The following is a 20,656-nucleotide window of genomic DNA, read 5'->3' as shown; positions in this document are numbered from 1 at the left end:
AAGCACCCAAGTTAGTGAATTTCCATGTATATGCACTGGGCAGGGGTGAGAGATGGAAACAAATACCTTAGATGTACTTCTTAAGGAACTATCAGCTTGTCAAGCTATGTCAATTATGTAAACAAACAAACCTGACTTCTGGTATATTTCACTTTTTATAAGAGACAGTCTTAATGATGTGTGCAACTTTTAATTTTCAAATGTGGAGTTACAGTTTATGCACACCATAAATATAGGCTATTTAGGCTATGTTGTGAGGAAATGGAAATTTCCAGCCATGTTCACAAACACACAACTGCCATATATGTAGAAAAGAAGGCATGTTGAAGCATGTGGCAGTAGGGTTAGCAGGGAGGTAGATACCTGGAAAAGAAGGCTTTCTGAGGAAAATGAATCTTGAGAAGAGTTGTGAAAGAAAAGACAAGTATATATTTAGATAGAGAAAGTAGAAAGGTATCTCAGGGATTTTTTGTGTGGGTGTGTATATTTAGGTTGAAGGGAACAAAGGGAAATTATGCAGTGGTTTGTAATTACAAGTTAACCAAACTTTGCAGTTCATGATCAAAAGCTCGTAATGTTACGGGTGACCAAGGATCATATCAAATTCTCTTCATGGTAGTAACATGATCCCAGCCATATGAAAAGAAGACACTTCTTTCTGCTGCTTTCAGGATGGGCAACAGAGAAAGTGGTTATCAGGGAGGCAACCAAAGGGGTGAGGTGGGAGGTTGTGCATGGTTAGTCACAACCATCAGCCAGTTCTGTCATCTTTGCCTTCAGAACACAACCCCAAGTCATCCATCCCAGCACTGCTACTCTAGTGTAAGCCGCCATCATCTCACCCTTGGACAACCAGAACAGCTCCGTACCCCGTCACCCAGCTACCTCTCTTGTATGCCTGTGATCTGTTCTCTATATACCAGAGTGATCTTAATTTTTAAAAAATCAGGTAAGATCACTACTCTGCTCAGAATCTACCAATAAACCCAATAGAGCCCAAAGTCGTGGCCTGGGTCTAAATGGCTCTCTATCATCATCTTATCCCTGTCTGCTCACTCTCCCTACCTCAGTCACGCATAGCCCTTTTCTTGCTATTCTTTAGTACCCATTCTGTTCCCTTGCCTTGTCCAACATTCTGTTAGGAATGTTTTTTTCCCTGGGTCTTTAAACTGATTGCACCTTCATCAGGTCTCTGCCTGAGGGAGAGAAAGAATCTAATCAAAAAACTGCATTTTTTCCTCCTAATGCTGCTTTATGCTTCCCCAGAGTACGTATCATTATTCCCCTCCTCAAAGCATAAATATTTGTTGTTTATTATATTTCCCTAGCAGGAGGGTAAGGACTTTGTCTGTCCTTCGTCACCACTTCATCTCCAGGGTCTAGATCACAGTAGGTGATCAGCAACCATTTGTTGAATGGTTGAATGAACAGTATGACCAATTCAAAGTTGAGTGTCTTACAGAGTTTCTATTTATTCATAGAAAATTAGGTTCATCGTGTCTAAACTGTTTGCTTCAGTAGTATTTTATATTGTTCTTTTTCTTGAACATACGGTCCTCGCTAATTTTAGCACTCTATCTAAACTGGTCAGCCTTGCAATTGGTCTTTTAAAGATGTTCATGTTTCTAATTTTATGTGTAATTACAAATGACTTTACCAGTGTTTATAGATCCACAGTTGCTAAAGTTTTAATTTGTTAGAATTTTTTTTGTGATTTCTATCATTTCCATGTTCCTTTCAAATTTCTTTACAATGTTTACTTTCATTAAAAAAGTAAGAGCTCCTTTTAGAAAGTGGTAAGAGAAGGTAATTAAGCTTAAATAACAACTGAACCCAAAGGTCATAAGAAACAAAGGAAAAATGTCCTAGTCTTTTAAAGACTTAACATCATTTAGTAACTGGGCCAGCTTTACAAGCCCCTGACAAGATTCAATTTCCTGTTGATTAAGGGGTCATACTTTATTATATTTAAAGTTCGTTCCAAAATTGGTAATGCCTAATTCTTGAAATAAGAGCAAACTTCAGGAAAGAAATTATTATTTTTATCACAAAGTAAACAGAGAAGTGCATATTTTGAAGTTGTGGTGTTGTGATTGCCCATAAAGTCTATAACTTAGGAGCGTAAATCAGATTGCAGGCTAACACCACCTCTTTCAGGAAGCTTCCGGCACGAACTCTCCTTTAGCTTGACAATGCTCTAGACTTGACTTCCATAGCTCTTGGTTTCTGCACTGCATGTGGTAGTCCAATTTGTTTTGTATTCTATCTGTTATAATTGCTTTACATTTAATTGTCTCTCCACAAAACTAAGCCTCTTGCTAACAGAGACTACATCAGGGTCAGGTCTCGTCTGCATTTTCCCCCCAGTGCCAGATTACATCTCAGAATATATAGAGAAGGTACTCAGGAAATACCTATTTGAATGGAACAGTATAGTACTTTATCAAACCAGTAAATTGAAATTTTGAGGAAATTATTAAAACATCATTTCAGTCATTAAAGAGTAAAACTCACAGAACCCATGGTAAAACCTCATGCTTTCCCATATGTTATGTGTCATTCTTAAATCTCTAACAAGAAAAAAAGTCTACTTTTTGCTTTATGACGATGTAGCTGGCTTTTCTCTAGCAACAGTGGAGCCTGGGGCTTGGATTTTACACATTACTTATGTCTATGCAATGTATCTTCTCTCCATCTGCATTCAATATTTATTCTCAATTTTCTCTTTTAAAAGTAAAAGGTCTGTTGTAGGATATATGGGGCAAAGATTGGTAATTGATTAGCGTAGGAGATGCTACCATGTGCTCTGTTAAAGGGGCAGAGAGGGAGCACCATAAAATCTACTAGGCTGCTGAGCCTAGTAATTAATTCTGAGAATGCTGTTGAGGATAGAAAATGGGGATAGGGAGAAATTCAAAGAGAATTCTCTTTAGATTTAACTTGGATTTTGTGGCTTTCTTAAGTTATGGGTTCACTCAGGCATTTTCCTACCTAGTGCCAAAGATACCATCCCCAAAGCTCCAAAGCTTTCCCTGTAAGCACCGAATGCCTGTTACTGGCAGATGGTCAGAGCAGCAAGGTAAAGGGTGTGTGGATAAACAGAGGGAGGTGGGGAGGAGGAAAGAAGAAGGGAGGGAGGGAGGAAAGTGTGATCTCTTAGAGCAGGAAGGCTGGGTTTTCGTCATCCACTGTGTTTACTAGCTCTTTGTATAAGGCAAGTTACTTGATTCCTTGTGCATTAGTTTCCTCATCTGCAAAATGGGGATAATATTAGTGCGTATCTCCAAGTATGGATGAGGACTGTGTTAATTCATGTGAAGGACTTAGAGCAGTTAGGAGTTGACTATGGCTATTTTCTTATAGGTGGAGGTGATGAGTTTAAGTGAAAGTTAGACAGGAAACCTGGTAATGATTCCACCTTGGGCCTCTTCATTGGCTGCCTCACCAAATGTTCTCGTCAGCCTTGTAAATGATAAATAGAGCTAAATCTGACAGCTCCTCACGACTGTCTACTAAAAAGGGAGGTAGAGAGCAATGAGAACGAATGCACTGTTGTGACGTAAAGCTTGAGAGACGAGTTGGAGGGGTTACTTGGTCTAATTTACTGGATAATTCTCTCATTCACTGTCTGAGGAGTAACAGACAGGCTGAACAGTAGGCATAACTCATAATCTTACAAAGCTTTTCGATGAGCCCATCTGGTAACAGGTGCTGGAACCCTAGACCGTGAAGAAATGCTAATCCCATCGCACTCTCGTCCCTCTCTCCTTACTCTCTCTGGGTCAGTCGTGAACTTTTCTAAAATGTAGGGAGTCGGTCGAGAACGTGAGCACTTAGTGTGAACCTAAAGATTGTGATTAGAAAGGGGATGGGATGAGGAAGGGGTGGGAATGAAATAGAGCTGTGGTGAGCAGACATCCCGGAGCAGCCCGGCCCGGCCTGGCCCATTTAAACCTCTGAAGTTCCTGCTAACATGAGAAAGTAAGGGGGAAGTTGGGCTTAAAGTTTTATTTCAATACAACCATCCAAAAGCATTATGATATCTTTCGGATTTCCTTCCTGGCTCCTAGTACTGTGTTCAAGATGTCTACTGCCTTGACAATGTCCACATTAAATAGCTACCTTGTAAACAGGAAGTCTTTGACATATGATTTAAGTGGGTTTAGATATATGCTTAGACTAATAGTATACCCCACTCGAAATCCAATGGAGGCACATACTAAACTTTTATAACTTATAAATATACTTTCCCTTGTAAGTAAGTATTTTCAGAAACCATGCAGACTCCCTACCACACAGATATTCTCCTTCTCTCTCTTCTCTCTCTATCTCTCTCTCACACACACACACACATACACACACACACACACACACACACACGGATTTTTGGGTTTTGCTTGCTGCTTTATAGCCCCACTACCTAGAACAGAGCCTGGCACTTAGAAAATCTTTGATAAATATTTATTGAATAAATGTAATATACAAATTTGTTACTATTATAATTTTACTCTTTAAAGTAATTGTACCAATTGTTAGGATGTTGTTTTAATTTTTAAAATAAAAGCCCTCAGATCCTTCCTAACCTCCAGATAAAATTCACTCTTCATCCCAGATACACAGCAAAGCTAATTATTTAATTCTCCCCCCTCCTGTTGATACCTTAACAGGATAGCTGACAAATTAACTGAAAGAAAAAAAATACTGTGGTGCCTTTAATCATATAGGCTTGTGGGTCCTGTACTATAAAAGTAGAGAAAAACTTTTTGGTCTAAAGAGATGGTGGAAGAGGGCAGGTAGATGTTTCACCTGTAGGTTATGTTCTTGTGTATGGATGCCAAAAGCTGTTTTAGAAGCATTAATCCTTGATTTTTAATATTGAAATTCTTCTGGCAAATTTTGTGTGTTGCATAATTTTTTTAGGAAAACCCTCACGTATATATATCCCCTTCTCTTTAGAGCTCACTTTTCTAATGCTGGTTAATTAGCTTCAGAGCCTACTGATATTGTTTATCCATACAGTTACTGGCATCAGTGCCAATAATGACACCTTTTCAGATGGAGGCTAGGTACCTCAATGTTTATGTATTATGTATAAAAAGGAATAATTTCTTCCTCTTGTGCTTTAGCCATGCATCTATACAATAAGCAGTAATTTCACCAAAGATTTTGATATTCTAAATAGTGTCAAAGCTACTTCTGGAAAATTATGTACTACTCTTAGTTACAAAAATAAATGCACACACATGATCTTTACATTGGCTGTATTTTAGCCTTTAGATGCAATAAAATGAAAAATAATGCTCCCTTCAGAGGATAAGACAGCTTTAGTAGCTATTACCTATATTTAAAATAGCCCACATAACAGTTTCCCAGCTTCCTATCACATCATCACTCATGATTCACTTCCACCTCTCCCAGACCTGAATCCGTTTCTTGTTTCATTTCTCATCTCTTTGTTAGAGCTTATCTTGTCCCAAGTAAGCTCTGTATTTGCGTCTGGGATTTTTCCCCTCTATGTCCCTACAGTCCCAGACCTAAGACTTGCCTGTAGTCACCCCGTTCTAAAAACGAAGGTGCTTTATTAAGATGAAGGATCACTCCTTTGGGGAGGACTCCAGCTTGTTGCAAGCCAGAGAGATGTATCAGCAGTTAGCACAGTCAGTGCAGCATGGCATGTTTTATTTATGATGCTGTTTACCTGCAGTTTTATACATTTCTGGAAACATGTTCACCAAAATGTCAACAATAATAGGAAATGGGGTGAATTTTACTTTTTCTGTGTACTTTTCTACATTTGAATTTGTTGTAATTAGTGTGTATTGTTTTTACAAAGACCATGGATATGTGTGTGCATGTGTGTATCTGGTTTTTTTGTTTTTTTTTCAAATTCAGTTTTTGAGATCTATTCAAATACCATACAATCATCCACAGTGGACAATCAGTTGTTCACATACCATTATATAGTTGCGAGTCATCAGCACTATCAAGTTTTGAACATTTTCATTACTTCAAAAAAAAAATAAAAATAAGAATAAAAATAAAAGTAAAAAGGAACACCTGAAACATCCCATCCCCCAATCCCACCCTATTTTTCAATTAATTTTTGTCCCCATTTTTCTACTCATCTGTCCATACATTGGATAAAGGGAGTGTGAGCCACAAGGTTTTCAAAATCACATGGTTATACCATGTAAGTTATAGTTATACAATCATCTTCAAGAATCAAGCCTACTGGGTTGCATTTCCACAGTTTCAGGTATTTCCTTCCAGCTTTTCCAATATGCTAAGAACTAAAAAGGGATATCTATATAATGCATAAGAATAACCTCCAGAATGACCTCTTGACTCCATTTGAAATCTCTCAGCCACTGAAACTTTGTTTCATTTCTCTTCGGTCAAGAAGACTTTCTCAATCCCATGATTCCAGGTGCAGACTGATCCCCGGGACTCATGTCCCACATTGCCAGGGAGATTTACACCCCTGGGAGTCATGTCCCATGTAGGGGGGAGGACAGTGAGTTTACCTGCTGAATGGGCTTAGAGAGAGAGAGGCCACATCTGAGCAACTGAAGAGGTTCTCTGGGGAAGACTCTTAAGCACCATTATAAGTAGTCGGCTTAGCCTCTCCTTTGCAGTAACAAGCTTCATAAAGGCAAGCTCTGAGATCAAGGGCTCAGCCTACTAAATTGGTAGTCTTCAATGCTTGTGAGAATATCAGTAATTCCCCAAGAGGGAAGTTTAATGTTTCCACATTTCCCCCCAGTTCCTCAGGGGCACCCTGCAAATACATTTTTATTCCCTGCCCGTTTTACTTTGGGATGTATCGGGGCTTCACGCTAACCTGTATAAACCTACCAGGTCTCACTTCCTATTCTAAGTTCCATGAAATTATGATGTTTGTATAAACTGACTGTACAAGTTAATTATTTAGTGTGCTACAGAAAATATAGATGTGTATCTATTTTTAAAATTAAACTTTGTTCAAAGCAGTGCGGGATACTGATCACGTGCTTCGACTTGGCGGGCCTGGGCTGGGGGACCTGATCAGCCCCTGGGGAGGGTGGTGGGCACGGGCGACAGCGCCCTCCACTGCCCCCCAGGCCTGGGAAAGTGAGGCCGGAGGCAGGCCCCATTTCCTCACCCAAAATACCACCGTAGGGGAGGCTTGCCGGAGGGAACCGCCTTTTCCCCACCCCCTTATCTTGCCCCTGACACTCCCCATTGCCAGAGCAACTCCCCCACTGTCAGTGCGCATGCGCAGTTACCAGAACAACTCCCACCCCTTGTCTATCAACCTCCGCACCCTCTCCGAACCAATCCAAGCCTTCGACCTCTACAGCTACCCCGCCCTCTAATCGCCCAATATAAGCTTGTGCTCTCGCCTAATAAAGCTCTCTCGCTCTCTCTCTCTCTCAGTTTTCTTCTATTACCCTAAAAGAACCGTGTCCTGCCTGTTCTTTTTCGCCGCCCTCCACACCTTGCACGCCCCCCCACCGGGGACCTGGCCAAGTCCCCTGCCTCGCCCTCGCCTCCGGGAAAGAGCCCCCGCCGCCGGTACCCTCGGAGCAAGCCTGGGAGCCTAGGATTTAGCAACCGGCCGCCACCCCCCCCCCAGATGAATCAACTGCGACCGCAAAGCAGGAAATATTTACAGGGAATAATTCTAAGTATTGCTTTCAGTGAAAATCTGCTCTGTCCTTACCTAACTCTTAAAATTTATCATCTCAAGATGGTTTGTTTCCTAACTTCTTGCATTCTTGGTAATCTTTGTTACCAGATTGCACACACATGCACATGCATACACACTCAAACATCAACCCTTCAAATCAAAAATACTAACACTTAAAACATGCCATATAATCAGAATTTGCAATAATTCTTATAATATTCTCAATTACTCTCATATAAAGGTCATATTTTCTGGGTCCCATTTGTAGTCAAGAAGAATTTAGTCTAAAATCAGTCATTTTTGGGAAACATCGCTTTAGGAACTAAGGATTGTTTTAGCGTTCCTTCAATCAGAACCTAGCAATTTAGTTTTATACATTATTATAATCTTAGACTTATTTTGGATTTTGACCCTTTATTAATCTACTGATATTTTCTAATCACTTGATAGCTTTAAATTATTTTATTTAGGAGTAATAAAATTGCCCATCTTAAAAATATACAGGTAGGTAGATAAATAAGTAGAGGTAAGGCTTTCCTATCAATCCTGGCCTTTTTACTTCCTACCCTGGCTACTTCAAATCATCAAGGTTTCTAGAATTTAATATGGTTGGCAATGACCAAATAAGCCCTGAGGGAAAACTCAGGACCACAGCTTTGAAGTTTTTGTTTTAGGAAGATTTACAGATTTTGGTTTTTCTCTTTAAATGCTGTGGAGTGCATTTGAACCCTGGCTCGGACTCCCCGACGTCACGTCGCTCTCAGAAGCCAGCGTGCCTCCAACCTCTCTTCTCTGGTCCCCGACTTGCATGAACTGACAAATTCAATTGCAGAGAGAGGCTCCATCTCAGCACTGCTTGAAAAGGAGTGTATTTACTCTGCTTAAGCGCTTCAGGCCCTCCTGATCCGTTGTTATGTACAGACTGTTTTTATTACCATGAATCATGTTTTACTACCCCTTTCTTTTTCTTTCTATGCCCCTTCTATTTTTCTCCACTCCTTACCACTAAATCCATTTCCGGCCCCAAATTTATAAGCCAACTAAAATAAAATGAGTGTTTAGTTAATGTGTAATTTTTACCTACATCTTTCTCTTCCACGAGATTCATCACAAACATGAATGTTGGTCATGATTATGAACAAAGACAAAGTGTACATAACCCAGATATAATGAGAAGGAAAAAAGCAACATTTAAAAATACATAAATAATATTTCCAGGAAATTGTAATACCATTTTTTGAGTACTTTCTATATGCCAGGTATTTTTCTAAGCAGTTTACCTGTATCAGCTCATTTAATCTAAACCACCACCCCGACAAGGTGTAGGAATCATCGTTTTCCTCCTTTGCATCAGGTTGCACAAGGTAGGGGCACCACCTTGGTCTAGGAAGGTGGATTTTAAAAATGACTTATTTCCTTTTAGTCAGTACTGGAGTTTGAATAAAATATTCCAGTTAAATTCCCTTCCCTATGAGATGCCAGAGCTTTAGTCTTTTCAGGCCCTCTCCAAATCCATTTGTTATAGTAGCCTTTCCACTAATTTTTGGACTGCTGTTGAACACTTTGTATCTGGCAGTTTTAACACCTCCCTTCTTTCTGTACCACCCACTCCAGCTCATTCCAGGTGCCCTTAGCAAATGACTCCCAGGGCATGTAAGTGGTCAAAGCTCACTGACCAGTGAGGAGATACGCAGCATGTATGACAGAGGTACACAGTTCCGTGAGCAGGAGAGAAGGTTGCTTCAGCCAAGCTTTTGTTACAGTTAAGCTGTTGCATCCAGATTTCAAGACTGGAAAGGTAGGGTAAATCTTATTTGTTTGAATTGGAAGAGACTTGATGGTTGTGTTTGGTTAAAGCAATTTAGATCAGGTCGAATAAACAAATGATCCATTTCTTCTGTTTTTTAATTGAAGGCAAAACAAAAATTGCAAGCACATAGGAAATTTCAGATGCTTCACAGTTTGCCTTACTAGAAGTAAAACCAAAATCCTTAAGTTATGGACACATTTTAAAATCAGTTCGTTTAGCAGTTTTTTTACTTTCCACACTGGAAAAAGCTAGTGCTTTATAAAGCTTTTTTTTTTCTTTATAGCTTTTTAATGGAATATAAAAGTTGGAATTTATCAATATCCAAATTTATTTTCCAAAGTCATTTCATAGTCAGTCCTTAGAGGAGAAATTTGTGATTTTAAGATATGTAATAATGAAAAAATAAGAAAAATTAATGGAATTAGCATGATAATTACTACAGGAAGATTACCGATAATGACTTTATGGTATAAGAAGACTCTCTTGGATCAATCATTTTTTCAAACGAATAGTTATGTTGATAAAATGGAATTATTTAAGTGTAGGTCGTGTGCTTTAAAGTGTATAGAGGAATAGAGGTCACCCTTGGGAAGGGAGTATTGACCCAAAGGAGTACAAAGAGGGCTTCTGGGATGCTGCAATGTTCTTTTTCTTGATGTGGGTGCAGGTCACACTTGTGTGTTCTATTTGTGAAAATTCATTGAAATGTACATTTAGAATGTGTGCACTTTTTGGCATGTGTGTTATACTTCAATAAAAAGTTGAAACAATAAAAAAAAAGTGTACAGAGGATTAGTCTCACTTTCATTACAAATAATAGTTTATATATTTCTGTGCTATTTGAGATTGTCCTAATGTCAGCCCCAAGAAACCAGAATAGATTCTTTCCTCACATCTACCTGGAAATGTAGCAATTTGAACTAGAAGCTAATCCTCTAGGAAAAAAACCTTAATTATGAATAAATATGATGAAACAGTATTATGGCAAAATATATACATGAGAAACATATTATTATGCTTATTTACTACCTCCATCTAATGTTAGGTATTGAAAGGTTAACTTTGTATTAAAATATAATTGGTTCCCCATGACTGCTTTTTCACACAGATGGCTCAATATGGATTTGTATTTTTTAACAGATTAATACATTTGTTTGAAGATATAACAAATTACTATACATTTCACATTTGGTAAAAAATTTGTCTTTAGTTTTTAACTGTATTTTGGTCTGATTTAAACTTTTTTTAGCATACATATCACTAAGCAGTAAATGTCTTATGATTTCAGTTATTTCAGATTCCCTCTTAATAATTTTTATTAAAAAGATTTGCATCCTGAAATTTTGTACTTTTAATAGATTTGTTCAAAATGTCATTTTGGTAAGAATTTACTCTCAAGATCCCCCCTCAAGTCTCTTTTCCTGGTTGACTCTTTAGGGGAGGTGGAGGATGGGGACGACTGACAGCCACACTCGTAGTGGTGAACACTGCTAGCCATCTTCTCCAGTACAAGTAAATCCTGGTTCTCAATCCCAAGCCAAGGTTCAAAGGTTTAGACCAACTTCACAGATCAGAGGTCAGGCACGAATTGCTGCAATCTGTAGTTCGGTTCTGCCAATATGACAGAATTTCACAGCTATGATGACTGCTCTTTTCCACCTCTGCACACAGGTGGGGCCGGGCAGTTAACAGTGTAATTTGTACAAGTCAGCCCTTGGCACCCGAGTTTAATGAGTAACTAACTGGAGCCTTAGGTTTCACCGGTACAAGGTGCATATTATAAAAAGGGTCAAATGTCAATGCACAAAGACAAAGTGGGGTGCGGGGAGTGATAATCTCATAACCAGCACCTATGAATCATATGTAAAGAATTAGTAATTTGTGTTTATTTTTAAAATCATATTTCCGTGGTATGCTTTCATTCATTTTCTTTGCTACTAAAAGAGGTAGATAATTTTGCTAAATGTTAGCAAGAGAGCACTGAGATTATTGATTGAGCAGTCGAAAGTGAAATTGCAGGCTCTGTTTACCCTTCCATAGAGTCTCTGATTTCTCAAAATCCTTCCTAAATGTGACAGTTTTTGAAGAATCTAGGGAACCAAATGAATAACCAGATAATTATATGTTCATAATATCTGTGAGTGTCTGAGGTTCTCTACTCTTCAGCCAAAAAGTTGAACTCCTATCTTTATTTCTAACCCAGGATGAGAATGTTTTTTAATGCTTAAAGTTGAAAAATTTTGGCTTTGGGAAAAAAAATAATATTCTTAGATGGTGAATTTTGACAACTCACAAATTTACCATCAGAAGTTTTGATTCTTCATAGGTGATTCTGAAACTGCAATATATATAGTAACTTATCATTTTGTTATAGCTCAACTTTGAATTTTGTACCTTTCCAAGTTGTGATGCAGAAGCATTGGATTCTAGGCTCCATCACTGAATAACTAAGGAACCTTAGCAAGTGTGTCACCTCACTGTGCCTCCAGTTCCTTCATCTCCAGAATGAGTGTAATATTAGGATTTGCTTCAAGAGGTAACAGTAAGGATTAAATACGAAAATGGATGTGAAATGCTTAGCACAGCCTGGTGCATAAGTACACAATGAATGTTAGCTGTTATTACTATTGTTAATGTAGTTAAATTACTTAGCTTGTGAACAAACCCGGCCTGCCCTGCAAACCATCTTAACTGGCTTCCAGTTTTTACACTGTTCATTTTATGAGGTATACAGATATGGCATGATTGGATAAGGTGATATGGAAAGGTTTCAGGATGCATTGCTTTTGAATGCCATAGGCAAGTGTATTTTTAAATTCTCAGTTTCTATCCTGGTACTTGTTCCCACACTAGGCCTAAGAGATCCTATATTTTTTCCCCTAGCTGATTTGCTGTCACAGGGCAAAAAGCTGTCATAGGAGATAAATCCAAATCATCTGGTTTCCTTTGAGAGTACTTTTTATTCTGCCTATTATTGAGGGGCATTTTCAGCTAAGAAAAATTCATAAACGGTGCTTTACCAGTGGGCTAAATACTATCCCTGATAAATATACATTGCACTTAGTAGAATTCATGCCTTTCCAGAAATGTCAGAAGTGAAAATAGTAAAGCAATTTTTTTCATTCCATTTTTTTAAAATTCATTCCTATGGAACAAAGAATTAGAGTTTGAATAAAAACATGGTTTTAACTACCAATGACAACCTAAAAATTATGTGCTTAGCATTAAAAATGTAGTAGTATCTCCTTACGTTAATTCAAAATGTGTGCTAGGATTGGGTGTGGGGCACTTATAGAAAGTCAGACTTAAGATTCACCCTGATAACACCTTACAAGTGACTGGGGATGACCACTATTATACCCACTCTATTGTACTTAAACCATATAAATTGCCAGTATTCTAGTTTTTGACCCAAAAATGGCAATCTCATATGGTTCAACCTAGTGTTATGATGAGTGCTGTAGGGATTATATGGCACTGAGGGAACATGTCAGGCGCCCTAAGCTGGACAGGAGGTTCCAGGCATGGCTTTCTAGAGGGAGTGAAGTTTAAGGACGAGTACAAGCCGGCAGGGGGATTGGCGAGGATTTGAAGCATTAGGCATAATGTGCATAAGCAGAAAGTGGCACAATAGAGGCTGGAGGGGCTGCTGGAATCTTCCTTATATGCCTTATTAAGTATATTGATTATATTCTAAGGGCAGTGGAAAGAGAGTATAGGCATTTGAGGAGGACGGCGATATGATCAAACAGCACATTTAAAAAGGGTCACTTTGGCTGCAACAAGAGCTAGACTGCAGAAGGCAAGAGTGGATAGGACAAAGCCAGTTGGGAGACTACAGCAATAGTCCAGGCTGGCAGTTTCCAAGATGCTTTTCAAATGCAGTCTCATTTTATCCTTCGAATAATTGTCATGTGAGATGTTAATATCAGAGTTGAGAGAAGAAGAACATGAATTGAGACTTGAAATTAAACTGGGGCATCTTTTTGGAAAAGGAAGAAATATTAATTTCATGTATTTATTTATACCCTTCCTCATTCTAAAAATGGATTTCAAGCAGCTTTCAAAACTGTATGTGGTAGAATAAGATAAAGAAGAGAGGACAACAAAGTCAGGGTAGGCAAAATAAGATGAAGTCATGGGCATTGTAATGCAATGAATGTTTGCCCTGCCATTTGTTGATGACAGTGTAGTGAGCAGCTCTAAGATTCATATGCCCCTCAAAATAAAAACAAAGCAATTGTTTAGCTCAGTATAGCTTTCCTTCTACTGGAATCTGAGAAAATGTTTCCAAGTTGGTCTTCAAAAGACTCCTGATGTGGTGAGCAATATCTGTAGTTGGCTCACAGTGCAAGGAATAGGTGAAGGGACTGGAATGAATTAATAATGTCTGGAAACCATTTCTTGCCTCTAGCAACTGCCCCACAAAACTTATTAATATATTTGCTAACTAGTTATGTGAACTTTGGTAAGACAGTTTTCTCCATGGTAAAAATCAGGGGTGCCCTGGGATACCCATGTGTCAAGGGGGATATGAAGCCCCAGGACAAATGTGGCATATGAGTTTTGCTTGAAGATTTTTATGACAAAAAACAAATATGGATGTATCATGATGGAGTACAATGAAAACTGTGTGTGAATTTTGGTGATACTGCTGGCTGCTTAGGAAGTGCTCCAGACCCCTTGGCTAATGTGTCTACACTCCTCCAGCCATTATCCCTATGTTGAAAAGTAAGGGACAGTAGGGCCTAGCATCAGATACTATTTTATGAAATTTAAACACAGGGTTGCATCATTGTACAGACACAGAGTTTTATGATAATGATATTAAAATTTTTCCAAAATGAATTGTGTTTGGAGTCGTTCTAGAAATTAGATTTTTCTGGAAACAAAGAATTTTTTCTAATTATTTTATTTTGGAGGAAATTCTCTCTGTTACTTGAATAGCCATAAGAGACACATCAGTGATTCTTCTTTCCCTCCTTATGAAATTAATATATATCATAAAACTACATGAATCCTGTGTCATTTATATATTAATTTGCATTCAATTCATAGACAACATTTTTCTAAGGGGAAATTTTACCATTATAGAAAGAAAATGCATAATTTATTAAACACTCTGCTGTTGATTATTAGCTGTTATCCAGGTTACAGCATTGAGGCAATCATCTTTTTACTGACTTGGGTGAGGATTTTGTTTTGAGAGTGGTGTAAGAGCTACTGCTCTGTGATTTATCTGAAGGTGTGCCTTTCCCCACCCCTCACCCCTCCACCCCCAGGAGGTCTTTGATAATAAAAGTTCAAACCAGGTCATGGTTTAGTTTTATTGCTTGAATTCCCATAAAGTTATGGATCCTACTGAGTGCCAGTCATCCCAGTATAAAGATAGTAGTGACAGAATAATCATAGAGATATAACTGACTTTAGAGACCATTTAATCTGACCATTTCCAAGCTGTGCTGTTTGGAGTATTAAAGGTCCTATCTTGTCCCCATGGGGTCAAGTGGACAGTAGAGCTGGAGGTGCCTTCCCACATCACCACCGATCTCCACTTCAACCAGCTTCTGTTCTATTGGTTTTATTTCCTTCTGTATCTGGTTAAATTTTTGGTGGAAGAAAAGGGTGCTACACCTAAAAACACAAAGCTCAACAAAAGCCAAACTCAAAAATACAGTCTGAAAACTGATAACTGATTCCTTTTTTCCCTCCCCAGGAGAGCAAACTTTGGCTCAGACGGGTGAAATGTTTTGCCTAAGATCATACAGCACTCATGGCAGGGCTAGAATTAAAACTCTAGTCTTCTAGTTCCCAGGCTGTGTTGCAGCCATTATGCCACATTGAATCTTATAAATTTGGACACTTACACGCATCTGAGCTTCAGATGTCTTGATAAGGGCTCCCACAAGTTGGGAGAGAATATTTTTAAAGTCAGGCAGATTATATTTCCAGATGCGAAATGTAGGTAAAGGTTTTTTGCTTAGGATACATTTAAATGTCTCATCTGAAATAGCTTTAACTTGAATTTAAATCGCTGCTATTTGCATATTTTCTATATCATGACTTTGGACCCCAAATCATGTTCTTCATCACTCTCCATGGAGAAACCACACTGAGAGTGCACATTTTAGGGCAGAATAGCAAGTGGCTTTCCTGCCGACTCTGATTAGTAGTAGATGGTTGGAGTACTTGTTTCGGTGGTTTTGAGACCCTGTCTGGATTAAATTGGAATTAAAAAAACAACAATTACTGGTCCCTGTTTCTTCAAGGGTGGGAGGAAGAACGAAAGGTTGCTTTTCTTGGTTTGTAGAAAGCATGATATTAGAGTAACGATAGTTCATTTTTCTGAAGAAAATGGCTCCCAATTTCAAATACACACATGAAAATTAAATTGAAACAGAAAACACTTTTTTTTTTTAATTATTACCCCTTAGGATTTGCCTTGAAGAGCACTCCAAAAATTGAACTGAGAGGTCCCAAGCAAGCTGTCTGAATTTCACTGGCTACTCTTGTTCTACATCCTTTTAAGGGCCAGACAAATCAAACTGGTGGTTTTTGGTGAGTACACCCCCTGGGGTCCTTTTCTTTTTCACTTAAGAACATCAGTTTTCATTCCTGTCAACCAAGACATTTGCTGCTTAGAAAGTGTGAACCTGGTGTGTGTTTAAGTGGCAACATTAGTGGTATATACAACATAAGTAATTTTTTTTAACTTTATTTCTCAAATAAAAAGCATTTCAAAGCAAAGCAATGCGAAAAACTAAGAAGTAGTTTTGCGCTTACAATATAAATCATTATTTTTTTTTGTTGGGTTTACATCTTTGTGGCTTAAGAGGAAAAACTCCTACTGCTGCAAGCATGTGTGACCATCTTATGAGTTAAGAGATGAGGAATAATTTTGAATTGCTTATAAATAAATCTGCCTCTTTCCAACACAAAAAAGAGATCAACAGTCTTTCAATCAAAGTTGTGCCTTAAATGTGATGAACACAGGGAAGGGTTTTTGTACAGCCAACCCAGGATGCAGAGGTAGAATCTTGTATGTTCTTGAGCAATCACATACCTTCATTAACTGTCATATAAGAATGGAATTAATTCTGTAATGCCAGACTCTCCAAGTCGTGACAATCCAGTGAGTTACAACATATGAAAGAGCACCCTGACTATATAATTCACTATAAATAGAAGTTATTATTTTGTGATAATCCTATGTATGCTGTGGCAGGGGATGGGCTGGTTATATATCAGTTATATCCCTGAACCTTGGTTGATCAGCCTCCCCAACCCACAGTCACAGCTCACAGAGCTACAAAAGGTGGAGGCAGTGGATCCCTGTGTATCAGGGAGGGGCTGTCAGTGACACTGATGTGCCCAGCAATCCCCCAAAAGAAAAACTTGCCTCTTTTCATGTCCTGTATGGTGGGTTTAGATTTTAATTCATTGATTCATGAACTCAGAGATTTAAATTCTTTTTCAGTTGTAACATTTTTTTTAAAGATTTCAAATGTTCATTATTTCTTCAATAATGTCATATTTTAATGAATAACAGTGCTTTTACTTGGCATCAATTATGAGTTGGTGTTGAAACAGCTCAGTATTACACCAGCTGGAATGATTACTGATCTCTCCATTCCTTGGGGACAGGTTCCAGTCTATTCCATTTTGTGTTGCTGCATATGTCCATGAAGCAACACAGAAAGTGGCTCCACTAGCTAATACAATATCACCATATTTGTCACAGAAATCAGGTACATGTTTCTGGTGGCTCTGCCTTGACATTGTTTGCTGAATGCTTCAAACTCGGAGTTGACTTAGTGTGTTTTTGGCCAAGGGAAATACCATGAAGTTGTAGACAGAACTGCATCAACTGCAGCTGCTGGCTTGGTACAATTTTGTGTAAGAGCCACTTTTTTTTTTCTTTTTATAAAAGAATACACATTGAAGGAAATCTGGAAATTATTAAAATTAACAATATTAAGATTATTAAGATTAGTAATCTCAGTCCAGAAATAACCACAAGTAACATTATGGTCTATTTACTTGTTTTTTGTTTTCGTTTTGCTTCTTAGAATTTTTTCATACATATGTTTAACCAGGATTTAACAAGGTTAATATAGTTGAGATATGAAATATGTATTGTGGCCTATGGTTGTGTCATAATTTAGTTAACCATTTCTATACTATTGAACATTTATATTTATTACATTAAATATAAACATATTACTATGTCCATTACATTATGTTATACATGCCACTGTAGCGAACATACAAGGGTATAAGTCTTTGTGTTTCTGATTATTTTCTTGGGGTAAATTTCTGTAAATGGAATTGTTGTACTAATAAGTGTCAACTATTTAATCAATGCGGTAAACCTCTTGATATTAACTGTCCTCTAGGAATGTACTAAATTACACCCGCCCTCCCATCTATCACCGCCCATTAGATATGACCATGTTCATTTCAGTACACTCATGCTGAAACCAAGTATTATTGATTCAAGAAGCTTTACAACCATAAATATTTCTATAGAAGCTCGGAAAATCAAAGTCTATCCCCTCTCCTTTACCTGCTCACCCTTAACCTTTACCTGCTCACCCAGCTCTCTAAAGTAGTAGACCTTATCATCTGATACATCAGCCTCAATCTTTTGCATCTCTCTATGTGAAAAATAATGCCTGAGGCCTGTGTTCATTCACTTGGTATTTAGTATCATCACTTCTGTACATTTCTGTGCTGTGTACTTCAGGGGAACAAAAGAAGATCTTTTCATCACCTATGAAAAGCTTAAAATTTAGTTGGTTAGCCCAAACAAACAACAAACTGAATCAAAACTTCATGGCCTTGGATAAGCCACTTAACTTCTGTCTGGTTTCTTCTTTCAAGTGAGAGGCTCAATTTGAACTTTGTCTATATCCAAAGAGAGTATGCAATAATGTTTTTCAATGCCAATATATACTTGTATATAAGGTAGTGAATATAACAAGAAAGATCATTAGGCAGATATCTAAATTTAACCATGAGCTTCCTGGAAATCTAGGTAAAAAAGGAACAAGATATGTTATATAACTTTCATGGTCTGACACTAGTTCTTTAGAAAAGTTTTTCTGCACTAAATACTAAAAACACTTTTTCAAGTTAAACATCTTTTAAATACCAAAGTAAAGTAATAGAAAAATCTTTCAGGATGGCCTCTAAAGTTTCTTTATATAATTTGTAAGTAAAAGGTACAAAACAGATGCTGGGGACCCCAAAGCAAGGAAAAGACCAATGGGCTTCACAAGACATCTGTAGAATCATGAACAGAATTTTAAAGCGATAGATACAAATCTTCTCCCTCACCTTGGCACCCTGCCCCCCACCCCCCAAAACATACATTAAAGTCCACATTTGCACTGTTCATGGATTTTTATCAGCTTTTCAAACTTTGGAACACTCAAAGTTTAAATGAGTAAATATTTAAGCTCATTGCATTTAGCTCTCCTCCACCATTACTATCTACCCCTACCAGAATGTTCGTATTATATGACTCAACTACTGAGTTGGACTGAGCAGTTTCACAGACCCCAGGCCAAACTTTGAGCAAGAAAGTCTTGCCACTGTCCACGTGATGTTTATGGACATTTTGTGCCACCTTGTAGTACTGATCTGTTTCATACTCAAAAAATATATTCAAATATATTGGCACGCCTTCCAAAAGCCAAAACTATGAAAAAATTGTGTTCGCTGTCCAGAACAGCTTTAATCTTAGTCTTGGAACAGCAAGGATGCTTTTTGTTCAACAGTTCACACAGGTATTAAAAGTCCCAGTTGCTATCATGTGCTTCTTTTTTCCCTATCTCTTATTATAAATATGACAATAAAAAGCTGCATAACCTTGAGCATCATTTTCCTAATTATCTTCCCATCCCCACCCCCAAATCTTCACTCCATCCTTTTTATTCCATATATTAACTGTGCTGGTTTTACAGGATTCTTTTTTAGAGGTACTTTGCAGTCCTCCTGAGTGAAGGTGTTTGTTGGCCAGTTAAGCCAATGGCACACACATTCACATTCAACACTCATTTGGAATTAGTTTTCTTCCTGGTGCAGGCTTAAGTGGTTTCCCAGCAGACAGGTGAGAGAAAGCTGAAGTGACTGGGGATCTGGTGGCTCAGCTCATGTAGCTAGGATACAGCAGTGAGGCAGTGGCTGGGATCAGCAAGCATTTTGTTAACATGCTTGATGAAATCTCCCATGAAGGAAAAGCAGAGGTAGAGAGTGTTTTAGGCCAAGAGGAAAAATGTAGGCAGGTGTCTGTGTGTGTCAAGTGTGTATATTTTGCAGAAGAGGGAAGGCGAAAGGACACCTCACACTGAATGTGGCTGTGAATTGTGGGCTACAGTAGGTTAAAAACATCTTTTTGCACAAAAAAATTTGTCCATGCTGCTTCAGGGAAACAAAACTAGACTAGTTACAGTTATGCCAGTAAACCATGTTTCCAACACAAATGCTCTGTTGCTAGTGAAGACAGAACCTAGGGATGCATACGATGTAGAAGGTGAAGGTCCATCTAGCTTTCATTTGCCAAATCCTGAGAAGTAAAAGCAGCCACCAGGCAGTGTTAGCGGCCCCAGCTAGCAGCACCTGTGCCGAAGGTGGTGGGATAGACTGTCCCCTCTATGATGGCCTTGGAGGTAACAGTGGCTGCCCCACTAACATAAGTGACAGCTGCAGGATTCTCTACATGAACGAGATTCCCAATAATAGAACAATTGGTGTTGGCAGTTGGGTGTCCAAATGCCAAATAAATCAGTGTTAAATCTGATAAGACAGACTGGCTTCAGGACCTGTGAGAAATGAAATGCAACCTCCCCTGCCCCTCTCTCGGCTTTCATGGGTACTGGTTTATGAGGAATTTTTAAACTATGTTTGCTGCATTAGCTTCTAACTTTCTCTTTGCCATAAAAGGGGATTTGGAGAAAGGGGAAATCATGAAGCCAATTAAACAGTCTGATGCAGGGTTGGGATAAGATAGGCCATGCTTTCTAAAAACAATTTGTAAGACTGGTATACTTAATTCCCTCAAAGCACTGAAGTCATTTCACAGTTTATTAATTCAAAGAATATCTAATATTTCCCCAAAAGACTGGGAATAAATCACTAGCTCAGATCAGTATGTTTTTACCGGTGTGTTTTCA

General features: G+C 38.3%; 1 protein-coding gene across 12 annotated transcripts in view; it reads left to right on the top strand.

Annotated features, from left to right (window-relative positions):
* The window catches only part of RBM47 (RNA binding motif protein 47), a 175,872-nt gene that overhangs the window by 123,084 nt on the left and 32,132 nt on the right, over positions 1–20,656 (top strand). For 7 of the 12 annotated variants that reach the window (XM_037829644.1, XM_037829647.1, XM_037829646.1 and 4 more), the window contains one exon: positions 15,914–16,037. The exons of 4 other annotated variants lie outside the window; for them this stretch is intronic. The gene's annotated coding sequence lies outside the window, so the exon portion shown is untranslated. Of the gene's footprint in view, positions 1–8,732; positions 9,468–15,913; positions 16,038–20,656 lie in introns of those variants that run through there. One more of the 12 variants, XM_037829651.1, reaches the window with a different exon arrangement.

Source organism: Choloepus didactylus, chromosome 3, assembly GCF_015220235.1.
Source record: "Choloepus didactylus isolate mChoDid1 chromosome 3, mChoDid1.pri, whole genome shotgun sequence".
Lineage (NCBI taxonomy): Eukaryota > Metazoa > Chordata > Mammalia > Pilosa > Megalonychidae > Choloepus > Choloepus didactylus.
The sequence above is the reverse complement of the archived record's forward strand: the minus strand, read 5'-3'. Positions and strand labels throughout refer to the sequence as shown.